Source organism: Salmo salar, chromosome ssa04, assembly GCF_905237065.1.
Source record: "Salmo salar chromosome ssa04, Ssal_v3.1, whole genome shotgun sequence".
In the NCBI taxonomy this organism is placed as follows: Eukaryota; Metazoa; Chordata; class Actinopteri; order Salmoniformes; family Salmonidae; genus Salmo; species Salmo salar.
In genome coordinates this window covers 8,319,514-8,339,615 of record NC_059445.1, presented here as the reverse complement: position 1 = coordinate 8,339,615, position 20,102 = coordinate 8,319,514, and the positions used below count along the sequence as shown (strand labels likewise).

The window sequence follows — 20,102 nt, the reverse complement described above, 5'->3', positions numbered from 1 at the left end:
GTGAGCGGGGCTACCAGGCGGACAGGCCATCAGCGGGGCTTCATCGCCCCAGCGGCTCGAGAGGCTATGAGAGGCCTACTCACTTGGGTAGCCACTGCACTGGACATCAACTGGTGGACAGTGAGGACTCTCCATCTGTCGCCATCTCTGCTGAGTTCCGTGAGGCCTTACAGGAGAGCTGAACCTCTGCCAGGGCGGAACCCGTGACTGAAGACGGGACCCCCGCAGAGTCTTTGATGCGGACTTGGGAGCCACATATGGGTCCCTCTGCTCTCTTGGCCATCTTACCAGCTCAGCCACGCTGCTGCAGGCCAACCTGCAGACTCTGTTTTCCTGGCTACAGGAGGGCACATAGGAGCTCCTCCGGGAAGTGATGGCGGTGTCTCGCCTGCTTCCCCTGCTCCAGAGGGATGTGGCTCGTGCCAATGGACGGGCCATGGTGCAGGTGGTTATCTTCTGGCACATTTGCCCCTCAACTCATCACCCCAGGGCTGAAGTTGGCCCAGGGGTTGATGACATTCTAGAGCAGACTGATAAGGTTCGTAGGGACCGGGGGACCCTGAGACGGTTCATGCCGCCACCTCAGGCCTCCGGGTCCAAGGCAGACAGACTGTTGCCACCCACCTGCACCCGAACGACGGTGGGGTCCCTCTCCTGCCCCATTGCCTCGTGCTAAGGGATGACAGCGGGGAGGGGCACAGTGTGAGGTGAAGCAACAGCCTGTTTTTCCCACATGGGTCTTCCCTGGTTTTTGCAGAGGTACTGGTTAATTTATCCCTCACCGGGTTCCTATTCCTCCAAGCGGGTCACGACATAAGCTCTACCAGGGCTTCGGACCCCTGAACTGTGGCCTTGTTGGCTTGGCTGAGCTTATGGCTTCCCTTTGTGACAGGTGTGATGGTTTCAACCGTCACCGTCATAGGGACGTGCTTGGGGGACCCATGCGCTCGAGGTGCCAGAGGAGAGGCGGGCCCCGGCAGGTCTCCTGACACACCCTTCCCCGGCCTCGGCCGCTTCTCTCAATCTCAAAGGGCCTCCCCGATCTCAAAGCCCCCCCACCACCCACCCCCTCCCAATGAATTGAGACATCAGAATGGCTAGGTGGGTTCTACTCCACTTATTTTGTAGTCCCAAATAGAGACGGAGAGTTTCGACCGATTCTGGACCTGCACAACCTCAATGGGTACTTGAAGGTACTGAGGTTCCACATGCTGTCCCCAGCCCGCGTGTTGCAGGCCGTGTCCAGGGACCTGATGGATGCGTACTTCCATGTTTCTGTTCACCCAGCTCATTGGCAGTACCTCCGATTTGCTTTCGAAGGGAGGGCTTACGAATTCATGGTTCTTCCCTTCGGCCTCTCCTTGGCATCCCGCACTTTCACAAAGTGCATGGATGCTATCCTGGCACCTCTCACATCCCGAGGATTGTTGATCCTCAATTACCTGGACGATTGGCTGATTTGTGCCCCAACCAGGACCCAGGTCCTGTCAGACAGAGACATGCTCCTGACCCACACCGGTAGGCTGGGCATTACTGTAAACGACAAGAAGAGTCATCTGACACCCACCCAGAGGGTGGCCTTCATTGGCATGAAACTGGACTCAGTCCTCATGAGAGCACGCCTGCCCACCACATTCGGCAGGGGCGGGGTGGTATCCGCCCTAACCTGCCAACACCTGTTGGGCTTTCTGACGGTGGCCTCGTTGTTGATTCCCCTGGGCCTGCTCCATCTCCAGCCTCTTCAACAGTGGTTCAACTCCCACTGGCCGCACCCAAAGCGCCACCGTCACCACCAGCTGCGGGTGACTGTACAGAGCCCCAGGGCATTGAGGTGGCACTGTCACTCCTTTCTCGCAGATGGGGTGGAGATGCTGAGGATGTGCCGCCGTGACCTGGTCAGCACAGACGCCTCCCAGATCGGCTGGGGGCAGGTCGGCCAGTGGTTCTTGGCTACCCCCTTGGAGCTGCAGGCATGTAAATACACTACAGCTCTTGGGCAGTCATTTTACTGTAACTGACTAAACATGGACTCCGCAAGTCCAACAGCAGCAAAAAATAAATAAATTGACACCAGCTTTTTAATTTTGTTTGTAGTTCTTTTAGTTGGGGGATTACAGGTCAGGTACAGTATTCAGACGCAAAATAAATACAGGTTTATTCATATAATAATCATATTTGTGAAGTATGGTATGAAAAATATGAAACTAAATGCAGGTATATTCATATTATTTGGTCAGCTTTAATGACACTTTACATTGTACAGTCTACAATACAGCAAGCTTAAAATATGTAAATATGGAAGTCCTGCTTAGAGATGAAAGTCTGTTTCAGTGTGGTTTAGATATAAATCAAACCTAAAGCAGTCAAACGTTGAGTTCTCTCCATCATCAGAACTCCTGTAAAACTATCTACATTGCTATTTGATTGTCTGACCCTGGTATTGTTGTATCAGGTTCCTACCACAGAGTGACAGTGTTTTCATTCGTAACCAACTAAATGCATATCTCCAGTATGATCTCATATGCTCTGCTTTTAGTAAAATAACAAAACACCCACCAATAGTAGTCACACTGCTTCTCTAGTCACAAAACCAGCCAATATTGGTCCATTATTTAATGATACAGTATGTTTTGTTTCTTTCTTGTATCTTACAACCCAACACCCATTATCTAAAACAAGAGAGAAAGAGAAAAAGAATAACATCCTATGTGTATAATTATAACATTACTCCAATGTTTGTAAACAATGTGAACATAAACAAACACTGCATAGCCTCAAAACATGGTTAAAACTATAATGTTGATATCATGGATGGTCAGTCCTTGTAGGCATAGATCTATGAATCTGAGAATGGTTATCTTTCTTCAGGCCCGTTTCCCAGCTCTTTACCTAAACAGAGGGGTGACGGCTTTGTTATTGTTTCGATTAAGGATTCTATCCTTAAGGCATGAACTGATATGTTCAGATTTCATTAAAACATAGTTAAATGTGAGTTATGAGGAGGATGTAAAACTGAAACCATTGTGTTCCAGGTGGCAAAGAGCCAAAAGTCATACACTCAATGTTTGTAAAGGCATGGACTCACTGTCTCTCAGCATACAGACACTTCAGTTAGATTGAACCAATACAAAGAATTACAGAAACATTTATAATACATAGTATTTATGCAATAACAAATCAAGGTAGAAGCCATATAAAGGTTATCTGGTATGATAGTTTAACAACTGATTCATTCATTCTGGACATTTATTTTTCTCATAGTAAGATTGGCGGTATGCAGAATCAACTGCAGATCCCACAGCTCCTCCTACTATTCCTCCCAATACTCCTCCAACTGTTCGTCCTGCGATCGCGCCAACAGTAGAGCCGACACCCGAAAAGGGACCGATAGGTTCCAGTGGCTTCTCAGCGAGACAGGTGATGCCTCCTGCTGCACTCTTCCCAACTCCATTCTGCCCTGGTAGAGAATTTCACAAGCACACTATGGTTAGTTTTGAAAGGTCTCATGTTGATGTGGACAATTCTCCTAATTGCTTTTTTTCCGGATTCACTCTGCTCTTGAAAAGAGAGCGCAATTTTATGGTGTCTAGAAAAGAAACCCCAAACGGCAATGATTTGTAACATAAATAACAAAACATGAAAATGTCAATTTTGGGGAGGACCTAAGACACACAATGGCTTAAATCAAATACTTAAAATTAGTTCTAATGTCTGTCTTGTCCCTACAGTGTATAGCCTATGCTACTCACCAGGCTGAGAAGCGTTGTTGTTCATGTTTGGAGTGTAGATCTGTCAAGATTTGTAAGGTTAGAGAAATCTGTGTGAGAGTTTCCAGAAAGAGGGAAGAACATAGCAATAACATTTTTCAGTGCACATAGAATTAATAAAATCATGGTTGCAGTCCATTTTGAGTACAAATACCCTATTCCTACAGAAACTGTTGGTAGTGCATACATACCCTGTATCTAGTAGAACGGACCTAGTAGTTCCTGTTTCTATGTTCCTGTGTGACTAGGACAAATTATAGCGTTGTGCGAGAGTAATGCTGCCTTACCACCTTTCCCCTTGGTTATGAAAGCAGCACATCTTTCTGGTTTTATAGGATCTCACTGGACCCACCCACAGATAGACCTATAGGCATTATCTTGGCAATCTATCAGTAAAAAAACATCCTTATCTACCACTCAATTGCTGATTTTCCATTTCATCATGCAGTGATAATAACTATACAACCTTTTCATGTGTTTTATGCAAGTTAATTATTTCTTAGCCAGCTTAAAGGAGGTAGACACAAAAGTGCTTTTCAATATAGAATATGGTAGAGGGAAGAATATGTTATATTTGTGGAGAACATAAAAATAAAAAAGAGAATAGACTCTACCTACATGTGTATTTATCCTACTGTTTTTACAAAAAAAATGTCAATTTAGCATTTTTCAAACACCTGAAACAGTTTTTTCCTGCAATCTACAGCCATAATCATTATGCTTAATTCTACATGTATGTCACAAATATATACTGTACATATATACATACATATATATATTTGCATTTATAAGCATTCATCTTGAGATGTCTGTGTCCTCCTGACTGGTGGTTATTTTTTAAGAAACTAAATATACTTCTCTGCTAAAATCTGTGTAAAAGATTGAAAGGAATGTGTCTTATTCAGTACATTTAGTTATTGCTTCCCTTTCTAAAGTCTAGCAACCTTGCAAGCAGGCATGCCAGCTAAGATAGTTAAACTAGCTAGGTTCTCTAACTTGACTGATATCCTGGAAAGGCTTGATATCCTGAAAACTTCATAAAACTGCTAAGTGGCTAATAGTATTAGAAAGAGGAGGAGACAGAGAAGCCGTGAAAGTGGGACAGAAGAAAGCGGGAATTGAACCGCTGTGTTCTGGGGCAGTATGATGGTACTTTTCTTTGGAATTTTACAACTCAACCACACAGCCACACTGTAAAAAATTATGCTGTAGTGAATTTGACCACCAAAAAAACATATACTTACATAGCCGTGGGAAGTAGGGTGCAGCATCCCCTGAAAAAATCTGAATACATTAATTTTTCTCCACAAAAGTAGTGCACTGGGCATTTAATAGTGCTGTATTAGCGGACAGGTAATGTGTTTTATGCAAGTGAATTATTTCTTAACCAGCTTAGAGATAGACACAAATGTGCTTTTCAATATAGAGTATGGAAGAGGGAAGAATATGTTATAGTCCTTTTCTATTTGTGGAGAACAGAAGTGTTTTTTTTTTTGCTTAAAAATCCAAACCCCTTAGACACACACACACACACACACACACACACACACACACCTACTCACTTAAAAAACATGAATATAGCTGTCAGGGCACTGAAAAAAAAACATTGGTTACATTATGATCTTTGTGTACACAGCATGCCATTCCATTGTATGTTAAGAGCAGGAAGATGTTTAGAAGAATCTTGTACTATAACTGTAAGTCACATGACTTCATGAGAAATTGTTTCTGCAGTGTAATGCACGTCAAGGGTTGAGTTCCTGCCCAACTACATTGCTGATGCATGCCAATGCCTGGATAGGTATTTAACACATGCTAAAAATCCCTCAATAATGGCATGACATTCTTATTATACACATAAGAACATTCATTGTTGACTGAATCGTTCAAACAAAGGTAGACACTAGTTCAACCAGTTTTCCGTTGATTTCAATCATGCACCATGTAAAATCAGTCTTCAGAGGTAACCTTGTGAAATAGGCACCATTTTTTAAAGATTCACAGCCATCCTGTTATTGGTTTTATTATGTACTTTGTTTTTACTATTACTTACTGTTTGTTGGGTTTGCACAGAAAGGAACTGAGCAGTAGAAATTATAGAAAGTGTATTAAATATATAATATTAAATAAACATTTGTTCACATTTGATAAAGGAAAGAGGAAAAAATGTACAAATTAAATATTTTTAAAGCATCAATTAGCCTATGTTTTAATCACCACTGTCAGATTGATCCACAAGGAAACACTGAAACGTTCAAGCCATTAGATAGATTAGAAGCCATCACCCTTCCCGTCTCTCCTATCACCCTTCCCGTCTCTCATATCACCCATCCCGTCTCTCCTATCACCCTTCCCGTCTCTCATATCACCCATCCCGTCTCTCCTATCACCCTTCCTGTCTCTCCTATCGTCCTTACCATCCCTGCCATAGGTAACCCTTCCTGAAAACAATGGCACTACACTTTGCTTAAACCTCTGCCAGTTCATGTCCTTCAAGATTAGAATGTTCCAATGTGGTTAGCCACAAAGATCACTTTCCTGATACAGGGTGCATTTAATGGACTTATTTTATCTTACTGTATGCAGGGGCATCATGCACCCCCATAATCTGAGGGACCACAAAGTATGCGAGTACGGCTGGGGGGTATTCTGGAGGGGGGCAAATATTGAGAAGCTAATGCGAGTCTCAGGCAATGATGGAAAAAAAAAACAGCGCAAATTAAGTCAATCAAAATCTTGACACACAGGTCCATGTATGCAAATGACCATGAGCACAGACACACACACACACACACACACACACACACACACACACACACACAAACACACACTCTTTAGGAGCTTTGTCCATTGTGTGTCGAGATTTTGATTGTATGACTTAATTGTGCTTTGTTCTTTTTAAAAACGAAATCATTAAGAAGTTTCCAAATACTTTCCCCTCACTCAATCTTCCATTATGAGTCATGACACATACATCAAACACATTCAACTGATGATAAAACACCTGAAAACCGTACAGCAGTTCAATAATAATAAAAAAAGAGCGAGAATAGACTACCTACATGTATTTATCCTAGTGTTTTTACCAAACAAATGTCAATTTAGCATTTTTCAAACACCTGAAACAGTTTTTTCTTGCAATCTACAGCCATAATCATTATGCTTAATTCTACATGTATGTCACAAATATATACTGTACATATATACACTGCTCCAAAAAATAAAGGGAACACTAAAATAACACATCCTAGATCTGAATAAATGAAATAATCTTATTAAATACTTTTTCCTTTACATAGTTGAATGTGCTGACAACACAATCACACAAAAATTATCAATGGAAATCCAATTGATCAACCCATGGAGGTCTGGATTTGGAGTCACACTCAAAATTAAAGTGGAAAACCACACTACAGGCTGATCCAACTTTGATGTAATGTCCTTAAAACAAGTCAAAATGAGGCTCAGTAGTGTGTGTGGCCTCCACGTGCCTGTATGACCTCCCTACAACGCCTGGGCATGCTCCTGATGAGGTGCGGATGGTCTCCTGAGGGATCTCCTCCCAGACCTGGACTAAAGCATCCGCCAACTCCTGGACAGTCTGTGGTGCAACGTGGCGTTGGCGGATGGAGCGAGACATGATGTCCCAGATGTGCTCAATTGGATTCAGGTCTGGGGAACGGGCGGGCCAGTCCATAGCATCAATGCCTTCCTCTTGCAGGAACTGCTGACACACTCCAGCCACATGATGTCTAGCATTGTCGTGCATTAGGAGGAACCCAGGGCCAACCGCACCAGCATATGGTCTCACAAGGGGTCTGAGGATCTCATCTCGGTACCTAATGACAGTCAGGCTACCTCTGGCGAGCACATGGAGGGCTGTGCGGCCCCCCAAAGAAATGCCACCCCACACCATGACTGACCCACCGCCAAACCGGTCATGCTGGAGGATGTTGCAGGCAGCAGAACGTTCTCCATGGCGTCTCCAGACTCTGTCACGTCTTTCACGTGCTCAGTGTGAACCTGCTTTCATCTGTGAAGAGCACAGGGCGCCAGTGGCGAATTTGCCAATCTTGGTGTTCTCTGGCAAATGCCAAACGTCCTGCACGGTGTTGGGCTGCAAGCACAACCCCCACCTGTGGACGTCGGGCCCTCATACCACCCTCATGGAGTCTGTTTCTGACCGTTTGAGCAGACACATGCACATTTGTGGCCTGCTGGAGGTCATTTTGCATGGCTCTGGCAGTGCTCCTCCTGCTCCTCCTTGCACAAAGGCGGAGGTAGCGGTCCTGCTGCTGGGTTGTTGCCCTCCTACGGCCTCCTCCACATCTCCTGATGTACTGGCCTGTCTCCTGGTAGCGCCTCCATGCTCTGGACACTACGCTGACAGACACAGCAAACCATCTTGCCACAGCTCGCATTGATGTGCCATCCTGGATGAGCTGCACTACCTGAGCCACTTGTGTGGGTTGTAGACTCCGTCTCATGCTACCACTAGAGTGAAAGCACCGCCAGCATTCAAAAGTGACCAAAACATCAGCTAGGAAGCATAGGAACTGAGAAGTGGTCTGTGGTCCCCACCTGCAGAACCACTCCTTTATTGGGGGTGTCTTGCTAATTGCCTATAATTTCCACCTGTTGTCTATTCCATTTGCACAACAGCATGTGAAATGTATTGTCAATCAGTGTTGCTTCCTAAGTGGATAGTTTGATTTCACAGAAGTGTGATTGACTTGGAGTTACATTGTGTTGTTTAAGTGTTCCCTTTATTTTTTTGAGCAGTGTATATATCATATATATTTTTAACCTCAGTTTCAACATACTCTCCTGCAACCCACCTCACCCAATGTGGTATGGATCTGCTATTTTCTATACCTTATAACCGGAACCCCCAACAGAAGCTAGCCAGCTAACTAGCTACTAGCTAATAGTCAGTTAGCCACTGCTAGCGGTCATCAGCTTACCTTAGCCTGGTCAACTCCTGCCCGTCTACACAGCGCGTTTCATCCCATAGCATACCGGACTGCTCTTTCTCCACATCTCTGGTTACCTACCGCAAGCTCTGAACATTTTCACCTGGATCATCGCAGCTAGCTAGCTGCTATCCGAGTGGCTACCCCCTAGCTAACATCTCGATCCTGAAGCAAGCACCAGTGAGCCTGGAACTAGCCTCGTGCTAGGCCCATCTCCCGGCTAGCTGAAGAGGATGGCCACTCCTTGGGCTACAATACCTATTTTGCCAATTGGCCTGGACCCCTTTTACTGCCGACACGGAGCCCCGCCGATTCCACCTCGACTGGTGTACCGACGTAATCCGCCTGAGGGGTTTCAACAGGTTCCTCCGTCGCAACGTCCCCTGAAGGCCCATCCACTAGCCTGCTAGCTGTCTAGAGCATATCGGACTGATAGCTGAAGAGAACCATGAGCCATTCTCTTGGGCTACAATACCTATTTTGCCAATTGGCCTGGACCCTTTTACTGCCTACACAGAGCCCTGCCAACCCAACCCAACACGACTGGTCTGCCGACGTAATCCGTCCGAGGGGGCTACAACAGACTTCTTCCGTCATGACATCCCCCCTAAGGCCCATCTGCTAGCCTGCTATCCCCGGCCCGCTAGCTGTCTGAATCGCCGTGTCTCCAGCTCGCCTTGCATCCCACTGGTCCCTATGATCACTTGGCTACGCATGCCTCTCTCTAATGTTAATATGTCTTTTCCATTGCTGTTTTGGTTAGTGTTTATTGTCTTATTTCACTGTAGAGACTCCAGCCCTGCTCAATATGCCTTAGCTAGCCCGTTTGTTTCACCTCCCACACATGCAGTGACCTCACCTTGTCTAATTGATGTCTCTAGAGACAAAACCTCTCTCATCGTCACTCAATGCCTAGGTTTACCTCCACTGTATTCACATCCTACCATACCCTTGTCTGTACATTATGCCTTGAATATATTATTCCACGCCCAAAAACCTGTTCCTTTTACTCTCTGCTCCGAAAGCACTAGACGAACAGTTCTTATAGCCTTTAGCCGTACCCTTATCCTACTCCTCCTCTGTTCCTCTGGTGATGTAGAGGTTAATCAAGGCCCTGCAGTGCCTAGCTCCCACTCCCATTCCCCAGGCACTCTCATTTGTTGACTTCTGTAACCGTAAAAGCCTTGGTTTCATGCATGTTAACATTAGAAGCCTCCTCCCTAAGTTTGTTTTACTCACTGCTTTAGCACACTCTGCCAACCCGAATGTCCTAGCCATGTCTGAATCCTGGCTTAGGAAGGCCACCAAAAATCCCGAATCTCCATCCCTAACTATAACATTTTCCGACAAGATAGAACTGCCAAAGGGGGCGGAGTTGCAATCTACGGCAGAGACAACCTGCAGAGCTCTGTCATACTATCCAGGTCTGTGCCCAAAGAACTCGAGCTTCTACTTCTAAAAATCTACCTTTCAAGAAACAAGTCTCTCACCATTGCCGCTTGTTATAGACCACCTTCTGCCCCCAGCTTTGCCCTGGACACCATATGTGAATTGATTGCACCCCATCTATCTTCAGAGTTCATGCTGTTAGGTGACCTAAACTGGGACATGCTTAACACTCCGGCCGCCTACAATCTAAGCTAGATGCCCTCAATCTCACACAAATGATCAATGAACCTACCAGATACAACCCCAAATCTGTAAACACGGGCACCCTCATAGATTTCATCCTGACCAACCTGCCCTCTAAATACACCTCTGCTGTCTTCAACCAGGATCTCAGTGATCACTGCTTCATTGCCTGCGTCCGTAATGGGTCTGCGGTCAAACGACCACCCCTCATCACTGTCAAACGCTTCCTAATACACTTCAGCGAGCAGGCCTTTCTAAATGACCTGGCCCGGGTATCCTGAAAGGATATTGACCTCATTCCGTCAGTAGAGGACGCCTGGTTTCTTTAAAAGTGCTTTCCTCACCGTCCAAAATAAGCATGCCCCATTCAAAAAAAATGGAACCAGGAACAGATATAGCCCTTGGTTCACTCCAGACCTGACTGCCCTTGACCAGTACAAAAACATCCTGTGGCGTACTGCATTAGCATCGAATAGCCCCCACAATATGCACCTTTTCAGAGAAGTTAGGAACCAATATACATAGGCAGTTAGGAAAACAAAGGCTAGCTTTTTCAAACAGAAATGTGCATCCTGTAGCACAAACTCCAAAAAGTTCTGGGACAGTGTAAAGTCCATGGAGAATAAGAGCACCTCCTCCCAGCTGCCCACTGCACTGAGGCTAAGAAACACTGTCACCACCGATAAATCCACGATAATTGAGAATTTCAATAAGCATTTTTCTAGGGCTGGCCATACTTTCCACCTGATTACCCCTACCCCGGTCAACAGCCCTGCACCCCCCACAGAAACTTGCCCAAACCTCCCCCATTTTTCCTTCACCCAAATCCAGATACCTGATGTTCTGAAAGCGTTGCAAAATCTGGACCCCTACAAATCAGCTGGGCTAGACAATCTGGACCCCCTCTTTCTAAAATGATCCGCCGCAATTGTTGCAAGCTCTATTACTAGCCTGTTCAAACTCTCTTTCGTATCGTCTGAGATCCCCAGAAATTGGAAAGCTGCCGCAGTCATCCCCCTCTTCAAAGGGGGTGACACTCTAGACCCAAACTGTTACAGACCTATATCTATCCTACCCTGCCGTTCTAAGGTCTTCGAAAGCCAAGTCAACAAACAGATCACCGACCATTTCGAATCCCACCGTACCTTCTCCGCTATGCAATCTAGTTTCCGAGTTGGTCATGGGTGCACCTCAGCCACGCTCAAGGTCCTAAACGATATCATAACTGCCATCGATAAAAGACAATACTGTGCAGCCGTATTCATCGACCTGGCCAAGGCTTTCGACTCTGTCAATCACCACATTCTTATCGGCAGACTCAACAGCCTTGGTTTCTCAAAAGACTGCCTCCCCTGGTTCACCAACTACTTCTCAGACAGAGTTCAGTGTGTCAAATCGCTTGTTTATCTCATGTGTAACTCTGTGTTGTTGTTTTGTCGCACTGCTTTGCTTTATCTCGGGCAGGTCGCAGTAGTCAATGAGATCTTGTTCTCAACTGGCCTACCTGGTTAACCTGTTGGGGATAGGGGGCAGTATTTGCACGGCCGGATAAAGAACGTACCCGATTTAATCTGGTTACTACTCCTGCCCAGTAACTACAATATGCATATAATTGTTTGATTTGGATAGAAAACACCCTAAAGTTTCTAAAACTGTTTGAATGGTGTCTGTGAGTATAACAGAACTCATTTGGCAGGCCAAAACCTGAGAAGATTCCAAACAGGAAGCGCTCTCTCTGACTTTCTTGGCCTTCTTGATCATCTCTAACCAAAACAGGGGATCTCTGGCATAACGTGACATTTTCTAACGCTCCCATAGGCTCTCAGAAGGCGCCAGAACGATGAATGGTGACTTTGCAGGCCATGGCTGAAAAACAGTAGCGCATTTGGATAGTGGTCGATCTGAGAACAATGAGACTGAGGCGCGTGCACGAGCCGACACCATGTTTTTATTTTTTAGTCTTTGAACGGAAACAGGGTTTCCCGGTCGGAATATTATCGCTTTTTTACGAGAAAAATCGCATAAAAATTGATTTTAAACAGCGTTTGACATGCTTCGAAGTACGGTAATGGAATATTTTGTCATTTTTTGTCACGAAACGCGTCGGGCGCGTCACCCTTCTTTACCCTTCGGATAGTGTCTTGAACGCACGAACAAAACGCCGCTATTTGGATATAACTATGGATTATTTGGAACCAAACCAACATTTGTTATTGAAGTAGAAGTCCTGGGAATGCATTCTGACGAAGAACAGCAAAGGTAATCCAATTTTTCTTATAGTAAATCTTAGTTTGGTGAGTGACACACTTGGTGGGTGTCAAAATAGCTAGCCTGTGATGGCCGGGCTATCTACTCAGAATATTGCAAAATGTGCTTTCACCGAAAAGCTATTTTAAAATCGGACATAGCGATTGCATAAAGGAGTTCTGTATCTATAATTCTTAAAATATTTGTTATGTTTTTTGTGAACGTTTATTGTGAGTAATTTAGTAAATTCACCGGAAGTGTTCGGTGGGAATGCTAGTCACATGCTAATGTAAAAAGCTGTTTTTTGATAGAAATATGAACTTGATTGAACAAAACATGCATGTATTGTTTAACATAATGTCCTAGGGGTGTCATCTGATGAAGATCATCAAAGGTTAGTGCTGCATTTAGCTGTGGTTTTGTTTTTTGTGACATTATATGCTAGCTTGAAAAATGGGTGTCTGATTATTTCTGGCTGGGTACTCTGCTGACATAATCTAATGTTTTGCTTTCGTTGTAAAGCCTTTTTGAAATCGGACAGTGTGGTTAGATTAACGAGAGTCTTGTCTTTAAAATGGTGTAAAATAGTCATATGTTTGAGAAATTGAAGTAATAGCATTTCTAAGGTATTTTAATATCGCGCCACGGGATTACACTGGCTGTTGAGTAGGTGGGACGCAGCCCATAGAGGTCAAATAAAGGTGAAATAAAAAAATAAAAAAAATATGTGGGGGTGCTTTTCTGGTGACACTGTCAGTGATTTATTAAGAATCCAAGGCACACTTAACACGCATTTGTTTTTCAACAGACAATGACCCAACACACCTCCAGGCTGTGTAAGGGCTATTTGACCTCAACCCACTTGTGAGATGGTTTGGGATGAGTTGGACCGCAGAGTGAAGGAAAAGCAGCCAACAAGTGCTCAGCATATGTGGGAACTCCTTCTAGACTGTTGGAAAAGCATTCCAGCTGAAGCTGGTTGTGAGAATGCCAAGAGTGTGCAAAGCAGTCATCAAGGCAAAGGGTTGGTACTTTGAAGAATCTAAAATCTAAAATATATTTTGATTTGTTTAACACTTTTTGGTTATTACATGATTCCATGTGTGTTATTTCATAGTTTTGATGTCTTTATTATTTATCTACAATGTAGCAAATAGTAAAAATAAAGAAAGATCTTGGAATGAGTAGGTGTGTCCAAACTTTTGACTGGTACTGTACATTTTCTAATTATAGATATTTTAGACTAAAGTCTTGTCGTAACTAAAAGTACATTATAATGCACAATCAGACAAGTGTCAACTTTCACCAGCAGGTGGTGGTACACTACAATAAATGATGGGGTCGGTGACTCAGAGAATCAACATGTTCTAGAGTGAGCTGTTCATCTCTGTTGTACTGTGTAGCTCAAGTGTTTCACCTGCAGGTTGCGCTATTTTGCATCATTGTGCCTAGGAATAAGCTTCACCAATAAATCACAGTTCAAACTTGTAGTGTCTGTTATAGTAGTTTTTACCTGTCTGTAGAATGCTAGACATTTTCAAGTAACCACCAACATATGACCCTAATCTGCAATTGGCCTAAAAGGTATTCACATGACATGAAGCAATATAGGCCTATTTCAGCACAAGATGGACAGAGGAACATCAGTCCGTCCAGAGTATCAACTTGGTTATAGGCGTAAACAAAATTTGGAGGTGTGATCAGTTTGTTGTCAGAAACTCTATTCTGAATATTGCCTTAGTTCAATCCTTGGTCCCAGATACACTATATATACACAACAGTATGCGGACACCCCTTCAAATTAGTGTATTCGGCTATTTCAGCCAGACCCGTTGCTGACAGGTGTATAAAATCGAACACACAGCCATGCAATCTCCATAGACAAACATTGGCATTAGAATGGCCTTACTGAAGTGCTCAGTGATTTTCACTTTCGTCAAATTTCTGCCCTGCTAATGCTGCCCCGTTCCACTGTAAGTGTTGTTATTGTGAAGTGGAAACGTTTAGGAGCAACAACAGCTCAACCACGAAGTGGTACACCACACAAGCTCACAGAAGGGGACCGCCGAGTGCTGAAGCACGTAGAGAGTAAAAAATAGTCTGTCCTATTTATTATTCATCAATTTACCACTAAACTATTTTGTTGAAATATCTCCAAAATGTGTGATGACACAGAGGACATTTTTTTGTTGAGCAAGAGCAGGGAAAATAATTTGGTGATATTTTGTGGTCTTTATTTGAATTACAGGGGGTGGGGAAAGTACCCCAGGGGGCTAGTTACCCCCAAGTACCCTACAACTAAGAATAAGCCCCACATTGCTATAAAACTTCAGCTACTGTACATCTCCACTTGTAGACATATGACTCCAGATACCCAACTCAACAGGCAGGCAAAGGTAAGGACGTCTATAACGTTACTATTATAAGACACAAGCCTGAACAAAATTCTTGTTGCATGTGTTGATATTACAAATGGGTGTTCTTTCCAAATTGACATTCAAAAAGGATGACAAAGTTTAATATCTGTGAAACTTTTGGAAAGACTGCATATGCAATTTTTTTATACGCTCTATGTAATACGTTTATTGTAATGAGAGTAACTAATGAATACAAACAGTACCAGTAAAAAAGTTTGGACACACCTACTCATTCAAGCGTTTTTCTTAATTTTTTACTATTTTCTACATTGTGGAGTAATAGTGAAGACATCAAAACTATGAAATAACACATGGAATAATGTAGTTACCAAAAACATGTTAAACAAATCAAAATATATTTTATATTTGAGATTCTTATAAGTAAGCACCCTTTGCCTTGATGACAGCTTTGCATACTCTTGGCATTCTCTCAACCAGCTTCATGAGGTAGTCACCTGGAATGCATTTAAATTAACAAGTGTGCATTGTTAAAAGTTAATTTGTGCAATTTCTTTCCTTCTTAATGCGTTTGAGTCAATTAGTTGTGTTGTGACAAGGTAGGTGTGGTATACAGAAGATAGCCCTATTTGGTAAAAGACCAAGTCCATATTATGTCAAGAACAGCTCAAATAAGCAAACAGAAACGAAAGTCCGCCATTACTTTAAGACATGACGGTCAGTCAATCCGGAAAATTTCAAGAACTTTGAAAGTTTCTTCAAGTGCAGTCGCAAAAGCCATCAAGCGCTATGATGAAACTGGCTCTCATGAGGACCGCCACAGGAATGGAAGACCCAGAGTTACCTCTGCTGCAGAGGATAAGTTCATTAGAGTTACCAGCCTCAGAAATTGCAGCCCAAGGCTGGTTTGCGCTTGGTGGGACTATCATTTGATTCCAAATATGTTATTTCATTGTTTTGATGTCTTCACTATTATTCTACAATGTAGAAAGTAGTAAAAATAAAGAAGCACAGTACAGTGAGTAGAGTACAATACAGCAGTACAATGCAGTAGGCCAATACAGTACAGTAAAATGTAGAGTACAGCATATTGTACGGAACGATAGAATTGTACTCTACTGCACTGTACTGTACTCTGCCCTACTCGGCTCTTCTGTACTGCACTGTAATTTACTTTACTTTACTATGGCCTACTTTACTCTCCTGTGTTGTGCTGTGATGTCCAAACTTGTGAAACATGAGAATGACATTCATGTCCATAATTATGCATTTCTGTGTAGTACAGATCAGGGACCAATTATGTAATTCTGTTACTGGGTGTAAATCAACTTCACTTACTGAAGTTTAACAACCCAAATAGATTTTTTTTCAAACTCATAGTGTCATGTCATAGCTGACACCATATTCTTTCTGCAGACATTTTTGAAACATAATCCGGAGCAGATATTTAAGTATTTAGAAAATGTTGGCATAAAAACCTGAGGCAGATTTTGAGGTAATTCCGTTACCAAAGTTTCTATCTGCATAGTTCTTCCACTAAACATGTTTTTGTACATTTTTCAGTGGAAATTGTTTAAAGTAGCCCTTGTTCAGCGAGTTATGTGGTTTGTTAAAATTTGATTTCAATGGTTTTTATTTGGCATACATTTTCTAAGTGAAAAAAACTGAGTCAAAGCGTAGTTCTGTTAACGTGGAATTGCCCCTCTGGAAATGACTTTTTCTCTTCCCATGAAACTGTGAGGTTGTATTGTAACCTGTAAATGAATGGAAGCCTGACAAAGCCAAATTCTAGCGCATTCCAAGCTTCTCGTAGATGGTGTTGATTCAAATCTGGTAGTTTTTCCCCATACTAAAAGCGAACCCACGGCTTTATGGTTGGATTATCCTTGGTAAGATAGAAGAGCAGACAAGCAAGGAGGACAATGATGTCTGTATCCAGTTTCCAAGAAAGTCAGAGAACTTACATGGAAGTTGGTTCTCTCCCCAACATTCTTTCAGATGCCTTTTCCTTGCTTCTCTCTCGTTTAGTTTTTTTTTGTTGACATTTTCTCTCTATGTGTCCCACACAATATCGATTATATTAGACTTTTTCAACTGGTGCTCTACCCAAGGCAGTAAGACACTGCTGCCATATTTGCCTAATGTGGAAACTTAGTGGGTAGGCAAGGAATGGACAATGACAGCTCTGTCAATGGTGTTTCCTTTATTTAGGCAGTTACCTGTAGATAGTGTCATTGTTAATTTGCTTAGAGTTTGTATTTTTTAGACCAATAATGTAAGTCTAAGAAGCAATGTGAGACTGAAAATGTAGCATTAGTAGCTGTTCTATACGATGCCCAAACAGAAAGAACATCAACATCACACTTCTCTCTACAGTAACAACATTTCCCTCTTATCCAACAGAGACCCGGATTGCTCTGGTTGGGAACACTAGACCTGGTAATAGCTTGACAGTATTCCAAAACCTAAACATGACTGGTGATTACTTAGTCTTCATTTCACTGTACAATAATGACTGTTCTACCTTTTTTTATTCGATTTTTGTTACGGGTTACCACAATTATCAATCCAGTCAAGGAATGGGCTAAATTACAGCGTAATATGTGTGCTTGTCAGAACACTACTGTTAATCTCCATACTTCTTATATTTCTCCACTTCCCAGTTTTGTCGGTGCAACAACCATAAGTCTGATATGCCTAGTTGTGTCTTTGAAAATAAATAAATGTGATGAAGCATTTACATGTAAGCTATGTCCTCTGCAGTGTTGATTGGTTGCTGAATACAACTGACTTGTGGTGTTTTAATTCCACCCTGTTCATGGGCCTCCCAAACAGTATACAGTAACAACTTTTCCTTGTTATCCAAGAGAGAACCGGATTGTGCTGGTAGGGAAGACTGGAGCTGGGAAGAGTGCAGCAGGAAACACCATCCTGGGGAAGAAAGTGTTCAAATTACATTCACATTCCAACTCTGTGACTAACGACTGTGATAAGGAAAGAGAGATGGTGTGTGGGCAAAGTGTGGCTGTTATTGACACCCTAGGGTTGTTTGACACAAAGTTTACACAGGAGGAAGCAATAGAAAATATCACAATGTGCATCAACCTCTCTTCTCCTGGTCCCCATGTGTTCCTGGTTGTGATCAAGCTGGGAAGATTCACTAAAGAAGAGCAGAAAACAGTGCAAATGATTCAGAAACTCTTCGGTGCCGAAGCATCAAAATATACCATTGTTCTCTTCACACATGGAGACCTTCTTGAGGACGTAACAATTGAAGAATTTGTGTCTGGAAACGCAAATCTAGTAAGCTTAGTTGACCAATGCAAGGGGGGATATCACGTCTTCAACAACAAAGATAAGAATCTCTCCCAGGTCACTGAGCTGCTTGAGAAGATAAACAACATGGTGAAGATGAATGGAGGAAGCTACTACACCACTGAGATGTTCCAGGAGGCTGAGAGAGCGATTGAAGAGGAGAAGAACAGAATCCTCGGCGAGAACAAAGAGAAGAGAAACAGAGAGGAGGAGAAACTGAAGAAAAAATTTGAAGGAAAGAGAAAGCAAGAAAGGAGCTGAGAGAAAAACATGAAAGAGAGGCTCGAGAGAAAGCTGAAAGAAACACAGCTGGGCGTTATCTTGCTGTTGTAGGTTCAGCTGCTGCAAGTGGAGCTACTATTGGAGCTGCTATTGGAGGACCAGTTGGTGCAGCAGTGGGTGCATTACCATGATACAGTTTATTAAAGCTGGTAATTCCCAAATGATGATACTTACAGTAACAACACTAATCAGAAGTGCCTTGCATGTAGAAGAAGGGTCCCTGTTCAAAAACAACCCCTAACTAGCCCCTTCCTGTAGGCCAGGGGAAGGCAACCCTGTTCCTGGAGTGTCTCAGGTCCAGCGGGATTTTGTTCTAGGCACCATACCAGCTAATTGATCAGTTCAGTGATTGCCTAAATTCAACACACCTGGTCTTCCATGAAAAACATGAAGTACCTGCGGCATTCCCCTAAGCTAAATATGATATGACGGTCTACAGCACACGCACAGGTAGAACAATGAGCTAGACGGTTCACCAGATGTATAAATCTAAAGCATCCATTTGGCATTTTCACTCACCACCAAATACTGTATGTTGATGAGAAGAAGCCCAGTGTCCGGCAGTGGGAGAAGATGGAGCGAGATCGATTTTGGTCGATTTCTGCTCATTTTCTCATCGATGAAACATTCGATCTCAATGCAGTTCTCTGTTCCCAAAACTAAAATCTCTTACGAACAGAGTACACAAAGTTTTGTAGACCGCCCTTTGCCAAAGTTTCAAAAAATTGCATTGTTTAGAAGGAGTGCAAGGGCGAATTGAGTTATTGCACATACACACTTCACAGTAGGAGTTCCCTAGAGGAATATGTATATATTTGGCTAAAATGCTTGCTTGCTAGCCTAAATTCCTTTCATGGGCAACGATGCGCCAGGCCTGCTAGTTAACATTAGCCTACTACATCTAGCTACATATTGAACTTCAATCCCCTCAGGCCAGGGGGACAATATATGAATTTATGGTTGGATCAGAATCGCTGTTATAATCATTGTCCAGTATGGAGAATTAAGTAAAATCACAAGTCCAAATCCCTATTTCCATCCATTGCTATTTTAAGAAATTGACAATTTTAGCTAGCTAGCCACTGGAGGTCAAAGATACAAAGAGATGCAATCTTTTTTTTAATGTAAATTCTGTTTTGCTTGTGATGTGATTGATGTGAAGCCAAATCCAAACTGGCTTCCTTTGACATTTTTTTTTGTGTGCCAGAGCCAATCACAGTTGAGCTCACTCAGTTTAGCTCAATGATGATTGGTTATCATTTATTTATTTATTTTTAATCAGGGGAGGCCAAATGCTCGCTGGCTTCCCTTGCATGCAATGCTACGGGTGGCAACAATGTCATACTCTTTTTGTCAAGATAGCATCCGATAGCCGGGCTACACATACTGAGAAAGATGGCCTTTGTTTCGCTCGCTCTGATGCTTTCTCCGGTGAGATACATTCAGCCTCTTGAAAATTGAAGGAAAAGTATGAAAAACAGAGAGACGAAGGATAAATCATTCTATGTTTT

At 43.0% G+C, this 20,102-nt stretch overlaps 1 long non-coding RNA gene and 1 pseudogene across 1 annotated transcript; one reads left to right on the top strand and one right to left on the bottom strand.

Moving 5' to 3' along the window:
- Nucleotides 1-2,217: 2,217 nt before the first annotated feature.
- Nucleotides 2,218-4,091, bottom strand: LOC106602224 (uncharacterized). The gene is made up of 3 exons (XR_001328185.2): nt 3,959-4,091; nt 3,750-3,817; nt 2,218-3,457 (listed from the first exon to the last, which is right to left on the bottom strand). It is a non-coding gene; the product is annotated as an uncharacterized lncRNA (long non-coding RNA).
- Nucleotides 4,092-6,360: 2,269 nt separating this feature from the next.
- On the top strand, nt 6,361-18,722 carry LOC106602168 (GTPase IMAP family member 9-like; annotated as a pseudogene).
- The last annotated feature ends 1,380 nt before the right edge of the window (nt 18,723-20,102 follow it).